The 17,426-nt window shown below is 43.6% G+C and overlaps 1 protein-coding gene across 1 annotated transcript in view; it reads left to right on the top strand.

Moving 5' to 3' along the window:
* The first annotated feature begins 1,796 nt into the window (after positions 1-1,796).
* Positions 1,797-17,426, top strand: part of TRIM2 (tripartite motif containing 2) — a 95,468-nt gene continuing 79,838 nt past the window's right edge. Inside the window, exon 1 of the mRNA XM_058550221.1 lies at positions 1,797-1,815. The gene's annotated coding sequence lies outside the window, so the exon portion shown is untranslated. The remainder of the gene's footprint in view (positions 1,816-17,426) is intronic.

Genomic DNA, 17,426 nt, shown 5'->3' on the forward strand with positions numbered 1-17,426 from the left:
CATGTGGCTGTCTTGCCTGCTGTGACATTTGCATTTGGATATCCCACAGAAACCACAAACTCAACTTGTCTAAACTCGACGCATCATTTCTCTGGTTCCACTTGCTTCCTCGTCTTCATTTTTCTCTCTTGGTGAGTGGCACCCTCTACCTACTCTGTGCCCATGTTGGAACCTGGGTGATAGCCTACAACTCTGCACCTCTCCTTGTTACCAGGCATCAAAACCTAAAGGTTCTCCCTCTCTAAAATCTTGGGAGTCTTTCCCATCCATCCCAGTCCCACCTCCACTTCTGTCCTGGGCTGGCCTCTGCCATATCCCTTTCACAGTAATCTCTCTGAAACACAATCGAATCAAGTCACTCCTTTGCTCAAAGTCCTTCAGAGGGTCCCCATAGCTTCCAAACAAAGGTCAAATCCCCAAGCCTAGCAGATACGACTTTTGTGGACTGACTGCCTGCCACTCTGGATAACCTCATCTCGCACCTTCGCTCCCCTCCCCTGCTTTCTGCAGCCATACAGAAGTTCATATCTTCCCCCTGCCTCTCTCTTCATTCTACCTGATGCCTGCTCAGTCTTCAGAACTCAAAGGCAGCCTCCTCTAGGAAGCCTTCCTTAATTTAAAACCTGCTTCTATGTTCCGGTAACCCTCTGGGTGTACACTCTATCATAGCAACTTCAGGATGCACTGAAATTGTTGGTCTCCTCCCCCTCCCTCCCCCCACTAGCCTGTAAGGCACTTGAGAGTAGAAACTCCATACTTTTTCCAACTTTCAGTTCTCAGTCTAGTGCCTGGCACTTAAATGTTTCTAGAAGGAAAGGAGAGTTGAAAGGGGGAAGGGGCGGGGGTGGGGAGACTCCTTGCCCCAACCTGTTTTACAGAGCAAAAAATAAGACCCTGAGAGACAGTAACATCTCATCGTTTTCACTGCTGACTGTGTCGTCGTTGACTCATTTGTCGGAATTAAAGTAAACGCAGAGATTTTTTCCTTTCACATTCAGGAGTTGCGATTACTTTTAATCATGGATTGTCCTATAATGGAGGCTGGCCCTTTTCAGGTCTCTCAGCCCCTTCAAACTGAAGTCACTTCCCCTGAAGGGACGAAGTTTGCTTTTGTGTTTACAGGACTGGCGAGGAGGACGCGTTTTCAGGAGTAGACCTGCACACCGAGCCAATTCCCTTTTTTCGGCCCCCCCCCCCCCGTCCCCCTCGTGCTGCGATTGGCCCATCCCCGGAGGCTGGCCGCAAGAGCCTTTAGTCATCGCCCCGGGAAATCCTTCTGGAACTGGGCACCAACTCGTGTGTTGTTTTCATGCTTTTTGTGTGGGGATTAGCTCCGCGCGGGGTTTGGGAAGGCTGCGAGAGCTGGGCCACATGTAATCCAGGATTTGCCTCTGCCTCGCGGCTTATGGAAAACAGATGTCTCTCTGCTCTGGGCCCGAGCACAGAATGGAAATGAACAAGCAGAGAGCCTGTTGGAACGGAGGACCCCGAGTTAAGGCCCTTCCGAATCCAGCCAGGAGGCAGCTTGTCCTCCGCTGGTCTGTGGTTACTCCCGTGTCAGCCTCGCGCTCGGGGAGCGCCAGGCGATAAGGCAGTTCCACGTTCAGGTAACACCGCGCGCCAGGACCGCGGCCGCGGGGAGGACACGGAGGCGCCGAGCAGCGGCGCGGACTCGGGGTCGCCTGCCCGCCGCCGGGGGCCGGGAGCGAGCGGACCCCGGCCCTGCGGGGGGCGCAGCCGGGCCGGAGGCGGGGTCGCCGGCCGCCCCCTCCCGCGAGCGCGCCTCTTCTCCGCCGAGCCAGTCGCCGTCTCGCAGTAAGTCAGCGCTCGGGCTGGGCGCGCGCGGCTGCCGCCAGTGGGCCCGACCCCGCCCCACTGGAACTTTCCCCTCTGGGCAAGGTCCGGGTGGACCGAGGTGTGCGGGGAGCCTGCAAAGAATCCACTTCCGGATCCTCGCTGCGGTGGTTAGGGGCAGCCTGGAGCCAGTGGTGGGGAGCCGGGCGGCTGCAGGCGCTGTCGGCTGGGGCCGCGGAAGTGCTAAGCCCTTGACTTTGCATCTCTCCCAGGCCCGGCCTGCCCCAGTCCCCTGGGAGGAGGGACCCTCCGCCGTTCCTGAAATCCGTGCGCAGAGCTTCGGAAGTCAAGCTTTTAACGTCATTTTGCAGTGAGGAGAAAAACAAAAAAAGATATTCTGCACTTTTAAAGCAATAGCTTTAATAATTGTTGAAAAGATAGGCTTCCTCCTCTCTCTTTTTTTAAAAAAATTTTGGTCGTTTCCCTAAAGCTACTGAAATAGATTTTTTCCTATTAGCCTCTGCCCAAGTTCATAGTGCAGTTCTGGCTTACTAGAGGAGGGAGATGTTGATTTTTGAAGGTTTTCCGGGCTCTTTTTGATTGATGTATTTATTCTGAAAATACATGCCCCACGTTGAAAACTGCGTGCTGCTGACAAATTAGGTAAAAGGCTGGGGATGGGGAGGGAGGTGTGTCGCATGAAATGGCTGTCAGATCCAAAGCATTCTATGAACCCCAAATTCGTTCCCACCTGTAATCCAACCTCATAGAGCAACTGGTTCCTTCTTTACTCCTCCCCCCACCCCACCCCAAGAAATCACCAGCCTTAATTTATGAGACAGAGACAGCTTTAGATTTGGATGCTTTTAAAAAATTTAATTTTAATGCACTTCGAGTTCCAGCCATCCAAAGATGAGGTTAGCCCCTAGGGTGGAGAGGTTGTTGTTCCTGGGGCAGTATGCACACAAATGCCTTTTTTCACTAAACAGTTTTAGCCTATTTTCTTCTAACAATGGAGATTAACTTTTACATCAATATTTTTAGAATATAGTTGTGGATTTATTGCATGACAACTTGTATTTCCGGGATCCTGTACCAGGGGCTGGGAAGAGGTATTGTGTTCGGTTCACTACCTCCCAGCTCTACTTGACCTCCAGTCTCAGATTTCCACTTGATTTCATCCTTGGCAGCCCTAGTACCTGCCCTTCAGCTGAAAGAAACAAAAGAGCAGGAATGCTTCAGAGCCCTTTGACTATCACAGCCTTACCCAAAGAAGCAAAGTATTTGTTTGAATTCTTTATAATGCACATTACATTATATTTCCTTCCTCTTCAAATTTAGGTACATCTAGCAATTAAAGATTAATTAAAAAACCAAACAAAAACTCCACCTCCCTCCTCCCTTAAGGTAAATACCGATTTGGTTGAGTTGGCAGGGCCACCTACAGTAATGAAATGTCTTCATGGTGACATAGTCAATTGTGTTCTGGACTGGGTCCAGAAGGGTTAACACCAGATCTCCTCACTCACCCTCATATTTGCACGTTCTTTTCCCTGTAGCCTCCCTTTTCTTTCTACTCTTTTCTATGCTATTCCATTTAGGTACATACCTTGATTCTATTTTGGATCGTGGAATATAGGATCCCATTACCTATCAGTGTCAAGATTTGTTTAGATGACAGTGTCCCCTTATCAGTATTCTCAGAACATTTTTCCAAGTCCTGCCCTGATTTTCCTGGAAAATTCTATGTCTGTTAAGTCCTCCATTGGAAATTCCATTGTATCTTTCCAAAGTAAATGTGCACCTACATCTTGAATTATTTTTCTTGCATCATCATTTTAATGTTGACTTGCATGGTTTCCTGATTGTCTGGTCAGCTTGTCTGTTTTATATTGAAACACTAACTGAAAGGAACTTCTCATAAGACATTGAGTATAAATGGATTAGGGAGTCTCCCTGAGAATTAACAGCATACACTCTGACCTTTTCTGTGGTCTGCCTTTGGGCTGAATTCTGTCCATTGAATTTCTGTCCACTGACTACTCTAGAAAGAGGTTGGCTTTTTATCTTGGGGCTCAAGAGTGATCTGTTTATTTGGCCTTTTCTGAGCAGCAGTAACTCACCACCTCTCCAGCTACTGCTTGGTGAGAATTTGGCCTGCTCAATAGAGATAACCCAAATCTGGTTTTACAGCAATGTCCAAGGAACCTTTGAAAATGCAGTGCTGAAATCCTGAAATTTGGGGAGGTAGCATTATCAAAACTTTCTCCTCTCACCACTCACTAAAAAATGACAATGCTTGGTTTACACCAAATACATCTTGGATTATAAATTTCCAAAAGACAATTTTAGCTTGATTTGTACAAGTCTAAAAGTTTATGCCGGCAGGTGCTGGCAAGATGCTTTTGATGCTACTGCTAATGATGCAGATAGGAACAATGACAATTTTTCTTTTGGGTTTCATGAGAAAATATATTCCAGGGTGTCTGAGAGGCCTCTCTGAGACTGTCATCGTAAGAGCCTTGAGTCAAGGCTGAGGTGCTATCATACTCCGTCACCGACATTATTTCTTATACTCGCATATATTAGACCTTGAGACTGACCTGCTGAGTGGGCAGGTCTGAAAAAGTCCTTGCAAGTCGTCTGTGAGTTTAGTTTATGATCTTCTCTGGAAGACAATGGTAAGTCTTTGATATGCATAGTGTTTGGTCTTAGAGTTAGGAGAATTGGCAAGTGCAACCTTTGAGGTCAGTAGGTCGAGGGGAAATGAAGGGAAGTAAATCGAGTGACACTGAGTCAATTGTTTACTAGCCACTCAGCTTTTATGTGTTTTTTGAGAGTTTAGTGGAAATTCAACCTCAGAACCTGAGCTTTTGTTGGCATATATTCTGTCTTACTAATACTGGTTCCTTCCTACGTAAAACTATTATTCTTGCATATCCTGCCTTTGAATTTCATCTTAATCCTTGAATAGAAATATCCTCTCCCTAGAATTTTCAACACATTCTTCTTTTTCATAACGTACTGGATGTCTAGATGAAATTTATTTACGCAGAAGGACTGGCCAGGAAGATTAGGATGTGTCCTTGAGTCAAACAAAAACACTGTATCTGTCAGCATTTTTATTAACTTGTGACAGTTTAGAAGTGCTCAAATAGAAGCAGTGGATACAGGTGTGCTTCTGCCTTAACTGCACGAAAATGAATCTACCTAAGACTTGCAGACTTCTGGAACCAGAGCAATTTGTAAAAATAAGCTGGAGGCAGTTGGAGTTCTGGGAGGTGCTTAACCTTTTAAATCACCATCTCCTTATTGTAAATGTCTATCGAGTTTCAGAATGTCTGCTGTTTGAGAGATGTCTGTTTTTAGTTTAAATGTAGTCATTGATTTAAATCAAAATATCAAGAGAGGCATAAAGTCTTGCTGACCTGCTTATCTCCATTAGGATCAGGGCTAGCATTTTAGGACTCTCATTGCTGACTTTCAGGGATGATGATTTTGAGGACCAGGAAGCAAACAAAATGGAGAGTCTCTCAGATTAAGACTCCTGAAAAGAGAGATCTGACATAAGACCAAAAATGTGAAAGATTAGACCCAATTTTGTTTTAGATTGTTCTGTCCAATCAGGTAGAAGAAAAGAAAGATGTTTTCCAAGCCCAGTCTGTCAGCCAACAGGATTTATTGAACAAGCATTGTGTTTCAAGCCCCCTGCTTTATGATCTGAAAAGTACAATCGAGTAAGAGGCAGAGCATAAGCCTTGAAGGAATTTTCAAGCCTTGGTGGTACCTTTAGACATTAGCGAGCATCCTTTTCCCACCTTTTCACTGGTTTCCTCACCTGGGAAACCAGGGCTAGGGCTGTGTAGGACCCTCTTCTATAGTACAGTTATAGCCACTTCCTGAAGGAGTCAAGATGGCCCCTTGATGGGAGATTGGCTTCCTTTGGCAGTGAAAGGTGTGTTCTTGGCTCTTTCAACATGACCTGAGCAAAGTGACACTTGCTACCTAACCCCAAGACCCTTATTCAGTGCTTGGCTCTATTGCTATAATCTTCCTTCCCTAGCCACCAAGCGGTTCAGCAGTGACTGGACTAGCACCAAAATGACCCATAATGGGGGTATTGCTGGAGAGTAAATAATAGATATCCTTCAGTTTCACCTTAATTATGAGGATGACATCAGGTCTCCTTAAATCATGAAAATAGCCTCTCAGACTAAACAAAGACAGAACTGTCTCTCTTGCTGACCACGTGAAATTTATTTAAATTAGTTTTGCACGTTTAACAATTGTGTCAAAGCTATATGACAAAACCGCCTAAAAGGGTGAGTTTTTCTGGGCCTTTGCTTAGGGATAAAAAAAAGCATTAGCCACATTGAATGGGATTTGCATCTTGTTAGCTTGCCTGTGTGTCCTCAACTATTGGACACAATGGGAGGGTGTACATCTATCTCTTTAGCTGGGCAGCAGTCTGCCTTAGTATGACTCTGCTGGGAATTAACATAGTGAACTAGAGGCATAGGAGGGGGAAGGGAAAGGGCAGGAACTTGTAGGATACTGAAAAGAAGGAAAGCTTGGGATCAGGTCTGATCCCTCCCATTTTTTTTGTAATTCATGGTTAATGGTACAGTTTGACTTAGCGGCAGCAAAGACTATCTCAGTGCGTAGTGATCTCACGGTGTTGGTGCGTGGATTGTCTCCTTGCAGATTTGGGGCAGCTCGCACTCCATTATTGTTCAGCTTATGTCAGGGGCTTCCTGCATTTATCCCGTGCCTTGGATTCTGCTTATGGAAGGCAAAATAATTGCCATATTAGTCAAAGAAGGCGATTATAAAAGTGAACCTCTTATGAAATGTAAGCACATAATATGGATACCCCCTTATTTAGCATGGCCAATCAGTAGTCACACCAAGAAAGTGGATGTAAAGGTACTCAAATGGGCTGAATGTTTGCTTCTTGATTGCTGCAGAAAACAGACGGCAAAGATTAGATGTCTTTCACTTCTAAATCTTAGTCCATAATGAAGCCACTGATCAAAACCAAATTTAACAAACAGTTATAGAATGAGGTCTCTGGATTCCTGGTACCATTAGAAAGAATAGTTTTTTTTACAAAGCTATTTCCGTTTTAGAGAAGCAAGGCTTCTCAGTCTGTTGTGGCACACACTCCACAACAAATGAGCCTTAAATGATAAATGCTCTCTTTTGCCTCATGTCACGTGGAAGCCACACAGTCATGTTGTACAATGAAGTGATGTGACAGGGGGCTATTTGCTTAGAGGAAGGATGAGAAGGGGCTAACTGCAATCTTTTTGCTATTTTTCCCTATTTTCAGCCATCAAATAGCAATTATCCTTCGAGTGTCCTTCATCCCCTTCCTCCCCAAACATCTCTATCCAGAAACCTAAAGTACAAAGTAATTGATGCCTGAGGCTAAAAACCACTCGAAGCTGCCAAATCACCCACCGAAACAACATGGAAAGGTCCAGAAGCCTGAAAAGGGAAGGGGTGGGAAGGAAGGGTATAGGGGCCTTGTGAAAAGTGCTTCTTTTCCTTGTGACATTTACTCTCATACCTCCGCTTCAGCTACAGGCCCTGCAGAAGAAGGTGTGTTTTATTCATTTTTAACACAATGTCATTAAAAGAACAAAAAATTGGATTTCTCAGAGACTCCTCTATAAGGCTTTCACTTGTAGTCCACATAAATTGTTTTGCTTAAACAAAGCTTCTGAATTTTTAATAAGCATCTATTATAGATCAAATTCATACTACTTTCTAAAAATCCTTTACATATCAAGAATGGAAAATAGTTAAGAATTTGATTTGAATAGTTAAAGCAGTTTCTATAATGGGAGGAAGACAGATTTGTTGGGTTATGAAATTCTGAATTCCATCTGCATGGGAGCTGGTTTTCATTTGTAATGTAGTACAAAATATTCTTGGCATGTTTGGGGCTTATTCCACACAGGATGCTCCATGCTAAAACTAAATCTAGATAAAACTAAATAGATTCCTTTTCCTAGATTTTTTTCGTAAACCATTTTCTCTTCATCAAGTCATTCACCAAATGCATTCACCAAAGTGCTGCCAGGTGTCTCTACGTGTAGTTTAGTCTTCAGTCTTCATTATTTAGCCATTCAGCTAGGATCTGTTGATGGGTGGTCAGTGGGGACCAGAGGTCACCAGCAGAGCAGAGGGAGGCAGTCGTTCCAGGTGGAGGCACTCAGACGTCCTGCTTGTGTCCCAGACCTATGTTGCAGTCCCTCCAGACCGGAGGCCCAGCTGTCTGCATTTTACACATAACGACTGCTACAATACTTATACTCTTAATGTGCGTGCTGTATTTGGTGTACACAACTTAAGAATGATCACTTGATTCACTTGAAATCATTGGCCAGAGTATAAAGTCTGTGGAACAAATACCAAAGGTAAAGTAAAAGAAAAAGTTAATTTAATCCCTTTAAAATAGAAACACTTAAAAAACAACAAGTCTAAATTCGTGTGGCTGGTTTGTAGGGAAGGTTTGGTGGTTTGGGGATGAGAATACTTACCAAACCCGTCGACTCTTATGCTCCTAAAGCTCATCTTGATTGGAAGTTGGAGTGAGGTTTTGGCTCTTCCTTGACTCAATGTGCTCATGGGATGAACCGTATTGAGATTCTCAAGTGACAAAGGTTGACTTGCTTTTTGTATTGCAGGCATATTTAGCAATTCTTGGCTGCTTTCAATCTTAAAACCAGAAAAAAAAACACGCAAAAACCCAAACATTAAACCCTTGACTCAGGCATAATGTATTACCTTGTGATTTACTGCACCAGAGCTGATTATGTGGGGCACTGTCAGTTTTTTCTTCAGAGAGCCTGGGATACTGTGTGCTATCTGTCTTTTATTTATGAAGATAACCCTGCTGACCCACCAGGATGTGCTTTGCAGTTTTCTCCATCCCTCTTCCCACTCTTTATTAGTCATGAAATTTATTGGCCCCTGTGGCACCCATCTAGAAGAACCAGCTCACTTGGTTCCAGCCCATAATTTCATCAGCACAGCAGCTAACTAGCTGAGCTAACTTGGCACTGAGATGATAATGGTTTAATCTTACATTTGAGTAAATCTTTACCTTTTAAAAATTGCTTTCACATAAATTATTCCATCTTATCTTTACACTGACTCTGAGAGGTAACATTTAGAGGTAAGGAAACTAAGGCTCCAAGAAGTCCAGTGACTTTTCTGGTAAAGGGCTGGACTCACACCTAGGACGTCCTTCTCGCAAAACCAAAATGCTCATAATGCTTGACTGGATGACATTTGGTAAAATAATACAAGAATTGTGGGAAGCTCTAGATGAAAGGATCTTTTAGGAAGAAAACAAATCTAGGAAACTGTCTGGAAAAGTTTACAATAGATATTGGTCACTTAAAATTTAGTTATAGACCCAAGAATATCACACAAGAAACCATTAGGGAACTATGTGAATAAGACGTAATCGAGTGTCAGCTTGTATGACACAGACCTTAAGTACAGTGACAGTTCAGAGAAGAGAGAGAAAAATCAGGGACAGTATAATCGAGGAAGAGGGACTAAAGTTAGAGCTTAAAGAATGTGCAAGATTTAGATGGAAGAGAGAAGTGGGTAAGGCATAATAGGCTGTTGGGAACATCCCAAGCAGAGGTGGAGAGCATATTCCAGATGGGGATTAGCAGGGAGGCCTGTCTGATTGGAGGAGGGACTGACCAGAAGGTCTAGGTAGGGAAGTCGTAAGAATTAAGGTTGAATGGGGAGGATGGGGCCAAATCAAAGAGGATCTTTAGTGCCAGACAGAGAAACATGGACTGATGTTTAGGCTGTGTAAAGTGTGTGGGCAGGATTCATTCCTTCTGAGGGCTGTGAGGGAGAATCTGTTCTATGCCTCTCTTCTGGTTTTTGATAGCCTCCAGGCGTTCCTTGGCTTGTAGATGGTATTTTTCCTGTGTCTTCACATCGTCTTCCTTCTATGCACGTCTCTGTGTCCAAATTTCCCCTTTTTATAAGGACATCAGTTATATTGCATTAGGGCCCACCCCAATGACCTCATTTTCACTTGATTACTTATGTGAAGACCTATTTCTTTCTTTTTTTTTTTAATTCTTGTTGCTTTTTTTTTTTATAATTTTATTTATTTATTTTTCCCCCAAAGCCCCAGTAGATAGTTGTATGTCATAGCTGCACATCCTTCTAGTTACTATATGTGGGACGTGGCCTCAGCATGGCCAGACAAGCGGTGTGTCGGTGCGCGCCCGGGATCCAAACCCGGGCCGCCAGTGGCAGAGCGCGAGCACTTAACTGCTAAGCCACGGGGCCGGCCCTGAAGACCTATTTCTAAATAAGGTCATATTCTGAGGTACTGGGGGACTTCAACATGTCTTTTTTGGGGGGACAGAATTCAACCCATAGCAGGAGCCTTTAAAGAGTCTTGAGCAGCAGAGTGAGAAGGGAAAAGGTTGCTTTGGTAGAGGTGGACTGAAAACAGAATGCAGAATACACTGGAGGGAAGGGAGGGAGATGTAGGCTGGGAATGGAGGATGGAACAAAAATAGGAAAGATCTATAGACATTTCAAAGGAGTAGTTGAAAAGATTTAAGTAGTGGCAATGAGAATACGTGCGTCATAAGTCTAGAACATGACAGTTTACAGAGCATTTCTGCATGTGCTGCCTCCTTTGGTCTTGCTGACTGACTACAGGGATGACACAGAAGCTGAGTGTCTGGTGTCTTCAGGGTTCCTGGTCTGGGAGAAGTACCAATGGTGACGTCATCCACACCAGTGAGGGCGGTTGGCAAAGGCAGCTGCACATGCTGAATTTGAGGTAGTGACAGAGCCCAGTGGAGACGTCCACTGGGTCACTGGAAACCTGAGCCAGCTGTCCTCGCTCTAGACATAGATTTGGGCGTCAAACCATTCAAGCAGTCCTGTAATCCGTGAGAGTGGGTGAGATCTCTGAGGGAGCGAATTTAGAAGGAGAAAGCTGTGGGCTTGGTATTTTGGCAAATTCCAGAGTTAGAGGATTGGGAATCAGTCAAAGCAGCGTTTAAAGAGGTGGAGGAGAAACAATGAAGTTCTGAAGAAAGAGCGAGTTTCTAGTAGAAGTTTCAGTGCCAGGAGCCATAGGAAGGTGGGAGGAGAATAGGAAGAGAACTGGCTGGGGATCAACTGGCGGAAGACTTTGGTTTTAGCTAAAATGAAGCCACTGGAGAGAGAAAGTGTCAGGGAAAGGAAGGAAGGAAAGAGGATGGTAATCCCAGGGTGGGAGGATTGTGAAAAGGGTCCGGGTGTGGGGAGTTAAAGTCATGTTTTTTAAAGATATAGTTTACATGCAGTGAAATTCACCCTTTCTAGTGTTCAATTCTACAAGTTTTGACAACACGTACAGTTGTATAACCACTACCACCATCAAGATAGAGAACAGTTACATCATTCCCAGCATTCCTTTGAGCTGAGGGGCTTTTTGAGAGGAAACCAATATATATTTGAAGGCAGAAGGGAAGAAAGCCATGCTAAAGGAGAAAAAGATGGCACTGAAGAGGGAAGGAAGGGTTAAGTGAGGGAGTCAGACCCTGGAGGTGGTGAGGAGGCAGCCGGGCCACGCAGAAGGGGTTAATTCTAGTGAAAAGGAACATCTTCCCTCTTCCTATGAAGGGCAAGGAAGGACGAATACATGCATTCAAGATCTATGATATGTTTTGGAGGTGGGTTCCTGAGGTCCTGCCAGCAAAACCACTTCCTACTGAGCAAGATGTTAAATGTCATATTCCATAACTTCCGCCTTGGAGGTATTATTTCCTATTGCAATTACTGTCTGCAGGAATCACATCAAAGTGGAGGGCAGGCGCAGGGCTGATTTTCTTTGGGCTGTGTGCCCCAATTCTGCTGCCATGTGATACTGTAGCAATTTTAGAACTAACAACTTTAGAATTCTCCAAAGTTCAGTGCATCTGCATCCTTTCCTATACCATACAGTGGAAAAAGTTGGCAACAAAAATGGCCTCAATCCTCATAAATGCATGTGCCGGCCGTAAATGACTCACTGCTGAAGAGCTGGCTTCCACAGACATGTCCTCGGGCATGATTGGGCCGAAGAGATTCACTTCTCATCATGTTAGACTTTTAATTCAAAATCACCCTGAAATGAAGTTCCCTCCTAACGTTGATGATGTCCCTTACATCTCTCCTCATCTTTGCAGTCCCTCTGCCATCACTCGATTCAGGTGTGGGAGGCAGGAGGATGTTGAACAGTAATTCTCAGACTGTAGGTTTCATGAGTGGGGTGGGAATCAAGTTGTGGGTTGCAACCAGCCTATTTAAAAAATGAAATAGAAAACAGCAGAGGGCTAAGCATGATCTCATGCACCTTTTGTTTCAGTGAAATATATATGTCTGTACTTGACTGCAACATAAAATATGTTTCTAGTGTGGATCACAGTTATAAACACTCGGGAAATTCAGGTGTAAAAGTGTATGGATCCTCTACTAATAGCGTGATCCTAGGCAGGTTACTGAATGTCCTTGTGTCTTGGTTAGATCCATAGTCTGTAAAATGGGGATAACAACAGTATCTATTTCATATGGTTGTTGAAAGGGTTGAAGAGAAAATGCGTGAGAAGCATTATGGGCTGCACCTGGTTACCCGTCAATGCTTATTATTATGATTTCTTCTCCTGCCTAGATCTGCAGCTCAAATCTTTGTTTCTTACCCAGACGTTTCTTCTGAGCCTAGAATTGTGAACCCATCAGTGCGCTTGACATCTCCACATGGCTGTTGCACAAGCATCTCCAGCTCAATGTATCTAAACTTGAACTCAACTCATCACCACCTTCTCTCTCCAATCCTCACCCCTCCCACTACCCTGTCCCACCCCCAAGCACAGACCCCTCTGCTGCTCCTCTTGACTTCACTTTTCTTTGAGGAGTGTCACCATTCACCTCTCACCTAGGCAGCCTGAGCATCATCTTACTAATTCTTCTAGAAAGAGAATTCTAAGCCTGGGTCACCGTCATCACTCACTGGATTAGTGAAATTTTGCCCCCAGTCTTGCCCCATCATTCACTACGTCTCAGCTGAGTATGTCCATCCCTCCAGGCTTTTATGTTTATAAGTCTTCAATGGCTCTCATAGCTTCCCTTCTGTCTACATAGCTGGTTCCCTCATAGCCTGGCCTCTGATTGCCTCTCCACACTCATCTCTCCTGCCTCCAGCCTTGTACGTCATACTCTGGTAATTCCAACCTGCTTGTAGTTGGTCTTCCCCCTGCTGACACATGTATCTTCAGGTTTCCTCTACCTAGAATGCTTGTTCCACCTTTCGTTGTATGCCTAACTCTTACTTGTCCCTCAGGGCTCAGAATTGATCTTCAAGTCAGAGAGACTTAGGTTTGAATCCTTTAATCAATAGTTAATAGCTATGTGATTCTGAGAAGCGAATTTCTGAAGCACTTCAAGTCAGTTTGTGCGTCTGTAAAATGGGAATAGTAAAGCCTACCTCATAGAGTTGTGAGAATTAAATGAATGACCAGGTTCGGATCCCAGGTGCGCACCGACGCACCACTTCTCTGGCCATGCTGAGGCGGCGTCCCATATGCAGCAACTAGATGGATGTGCAACTATGACATACAACTATCTACTTGGGCTTTGGGGAAAAAAAAGGAGGAGGATTGGCAATAGATGTTAGCTCAGAGCCGGTCTTCCTCAGCGAAAAGAGGAGGATTAGCATGGATGTTAGCTCAGGGCTGATCTTCCTCACATACACACACAAAAAATAATCAATAAATGAATGACCATGTGTAAAGAGCAGCATGTGGCACATACTAACTACTTAAATAAAGGACCATGATTGTGATTTTAGTTGTAAGGATTATTTTTAATTTTTTAAAAAGGCTCAGTTCACCTCCTTCTAGACCAGAGCTTCTTGCAGACCTGAATATGTCAGATTGTTAAAGATCAGAGTCTTTGCACCAGCTGTTCCTCCTGACCTATTACCCTTCCCACTCTTCTTCCTTTGACCAATCTCTACCCTTCCCTCAAGATTCAACCTAAGTGGCACCTCCTCGGAGACCCTCCCCAACCCCCTGGGCTCCTGGGCTCACCTCCATCGGGGTTCTTGGCCGCCTGAACTGTGACGCCTTCTTTCTCTGTGGATTCTAAGTCTCCTGAGGGTTTCATGTGTCATTCATCACTGTATCCCAAGTTCCCTCAGTGCATGCAGGTGCCCGATATATAGTACATGATAAATAACTGTTTCCTTGATGAATGAATGAATGGATGAGCAAATAGTGGTAGTAACTTCCTTACTGATGTTCCTGCCTTCTCTGTTTCAGGAAATTCATCCTATTAATTACAACCAGGTTAGTTCTCCTAAAACAGAATTGTGTCACTCACCTGTGCTTCTCAAATTGCTCTGGTCAGTGCACTCTGCTAACATTGGCAGTTAGGACCATCCATAAGGTGGCTTCTATTTAGTGTTCCACTTCTATTTCGTTTTCTTCCACTTTTCCCTGTCTTGTACCTTGTACCAAGGAAAACTAAGCTGTTTTCATTCCCTGTGTGCCTATGCATGCTGGCTCTTTCTGCTTGGAAACACCTAGCACCTTAACTGCCTAATTTTCACCCACTTATCTTCACCTGTCACAGTCCCACAACCCCTTTGAAACCGTCTCAAATGCTACCACATGACATTCCAGAACCTCTTATGATCCATTTTTTAACAAACAAAAGTAGGTTTCCTCAATCCTCCTTTGCACCCTGTACCATCTGCTATGGACTCCTCTCATGGAGAAGATTGTCCTTTATCTACCAACTTATCTACATATTTGCTTTTGATGGCAAGTTCTTTGAGTCTGAGAATCGTGTTTTAAACTTCTTTGTAAACTCAACAGCATCTAGAACATTATGTTGCTTTTCATTTCTCATAAGTTAGGAAATGAACAGAAATGAAAGTCAGCTAGATCTGGTTCTCCTTTCTGCTTGCCAATTTAACTTTTGGGGGCTGGGGTAGGAGGGGTTAGAGTTTAACTCTTGCCCTTTGATCTTAAATATATCTCATTTAACTTTACATTGGCACCACGTTATAACCACATTGTACTAGGTATTCAATAAGCACATTTGATGAATTGATGATTAATTAGTGTTTTGGTTTCTTTCAGAACTCATATACCTTCAAGTCTGATGTTTATGGTTCTTAGTTACATAGGAGTGTGCATACTAATAAAACAAAATAAGTTAAGAGTCAGCATATATAAAATGTGAAAATGTGAATACACAAACACATCAGTGGTGGTATATATACATACATACTTGCTACATTATAGAGCAAAAAACCAGAGTATTAGGACAGTCTATGAATGGTCTTACCAATATTGAAACCTAATTCATCTCTTTTTCAAAGACTAGAAGGTCCATTGGTAGTCTGTTCTCCAACTCTATCCCTCTATGCCTACAACTTCCCCAGTTGTATGGAAGCTTGAGGTGTGTGGTGGGAGATCTGCCATGATGAGTAGCAGTGGAATGACCTCAGGAGCTAGTCCTGGGTCCAGGTAGACCGGAAGCTCAGTTTCTTTAGTCCACATGAAACTGAACCTACTTCCTCCAAGAAAAAGGGCCCAGGCAGTTGGACCTTCTCCTTTATTTGTCCTTCTGCTCCTCTACCCATCTAACCCCTGAGTAAGGGTGAGCCTTAGATGGTAGTGGCAGTAGCTTGTGTGGGTCTGAGTCTACCCTCCAAGCAATACTCAGAAACAAGTCAATAAACCAAATTAACACATAGTTTTTTGGGGAAGTTTGCCAGGTCTCAGTTGTTTACATGTTTTGATGGGTACTAACCTCCAAAATGAATAAGGCGTGACATGTGGCATAACACATTTCACAATATGTACCCAAGCAAATTTCATGGAAGTAAAGATAATGAATTTTCTGTTGAGAAATATCACATCTGCCCTTATTGGACACAGAAGAGACATGTGGAATCTATTGGTGATAACCAAAAAATGACTTCTGTGTACTTTTGATGTTGGTCCTGGGAGACCACAAAATTGGGACAATTAAAGATCAATTTATCTGGCCATCTAAACACCAGAAACATCCAAACAAAGGAATTATTTTTAAAGGATTTTTTCACCCAATTCTTAAAGAGCATGCCCATGTAATAATTGAAGAACATTTGCTCCAAGGAACAATGTGAGTGGTGATGCTCTGATCCACCAGCTACAAAGGACTTGTGGGTGGTATCGCAACAGCACAATCCACTGAATACAGACAGGGTAAACTGGATCATGGTGGACCACTCCACTAACGTCATGGCAGTCGTACTGTTAATGCCAAGTTGGGTGGCTCTTGGTCATTTATATGTTTTGGTAGGTACAAGCTGTGCTGAAATATTGAATTTCAATCATACACATAACACATATTACTTGCTAAAGCACCATTTTCAATCACTGTGCTCTTATAGAGTTAAGATAACTAAGCTCCAGAAATATTATTAATCTAAAATAAATCAGGTAGGTCCCTAGTCGTTTTGGATAAATGCCCTTCTCTTATTTCTAATAAGATGGTTCTTTAATCTCTGTTATATTCAAACCAATAATTCCTATCTTGTAAAGTTGTCTTGAGAATAAAATGGGGTATTTAGCACAGAACCTGGTACGTAGTAGGTGCTAAGTAAATGTGAGTTTCCTTTCTCTTCATGTGCCATGAACTAAAATGTGTATAGGGGAAAAGTAGTATTCACAGAATACATGACTGATATTTACTGAGCACTTACTTATATTTAGACCCTGCTCTAGCCAGGGACAAAAAGATGGGTAAGGCTCAGGTCAGGAGCTCACTCTCTAGTAGCAGAGGCAAACATTTAAACCAATAATTACTGCAAAGAGTGATAAGTATAGCAATAGAAGTACCAATGTACAAAGATTGACGGTAACTCAAAGGATTTGAGATGAATACCTAGCAAGGTTGAAAGGGATATCAAGAGAGTTTTCAGAATAGAGATCATGCATCAATTGAATCTCCAGCAAGAGAAGAAAAAGACTGGATTCCAGGTAGAGGGAAAGCAGGTATAAAGGCACAAAGGTTTATAAAACAGAGGGAGGGGAATAACTCAGGACTCTCTGGAGACCTAGAATGAATGCATTTTAAATCCTTTAAAGAAGACTTGATGGAGGGCAAGCCTGGAGCCAACGAATGTAGCAAGTCCAGCTCCCATTGCATGCATTAGAGCTGCTAGGATTACATGTCCCATGGTTGGTCGTAGGATCTCAGTGTGTCCAGTGACCTGAAGTGTTTGGATGCTCTAGTCCTGACAAGGCGGCCCAGGAGATGGGGTCACAGAGGCGGAAGAGGGCCAGACCCCCTTGTACAAAAACCTAAGGGCTCCCTATAATGGACTGAATGCTTGATATCCCCCAAATTCATATATTAAAGCTCTAGCCCCCAATGTGATGGTATTCAAAGATGAAGCTTTTGGGAGGTAGCTAGGGTTAGATGAGGTCATGAGCAGGGAGCCCTCATGATGGGATTAGTGTTCAGTCTCCCTAGTTAGAAAATAACTCTGGCTTTGATAGAATTGTTTTGGAGATTTCATCATAAAGCTATCTCTCTTTTTCTTTTGTCTT

Source organism: Diceros bicornis, chromosome 11 (genome assembly GCF_020826845.1).
Source record: "Diceros bicornis minor isolate mBicDic1 chromosome 11, mDicBic1.mat.cur, whole genome shotgun sequence".
Classification (NCBI taxonomy): domain Eukaryota; kingdom Metazoa; phylum Chordata; class Mammalia; order Perissodactyla; family Rhinocerotidae; genus Diceros; species Diceros bicornis.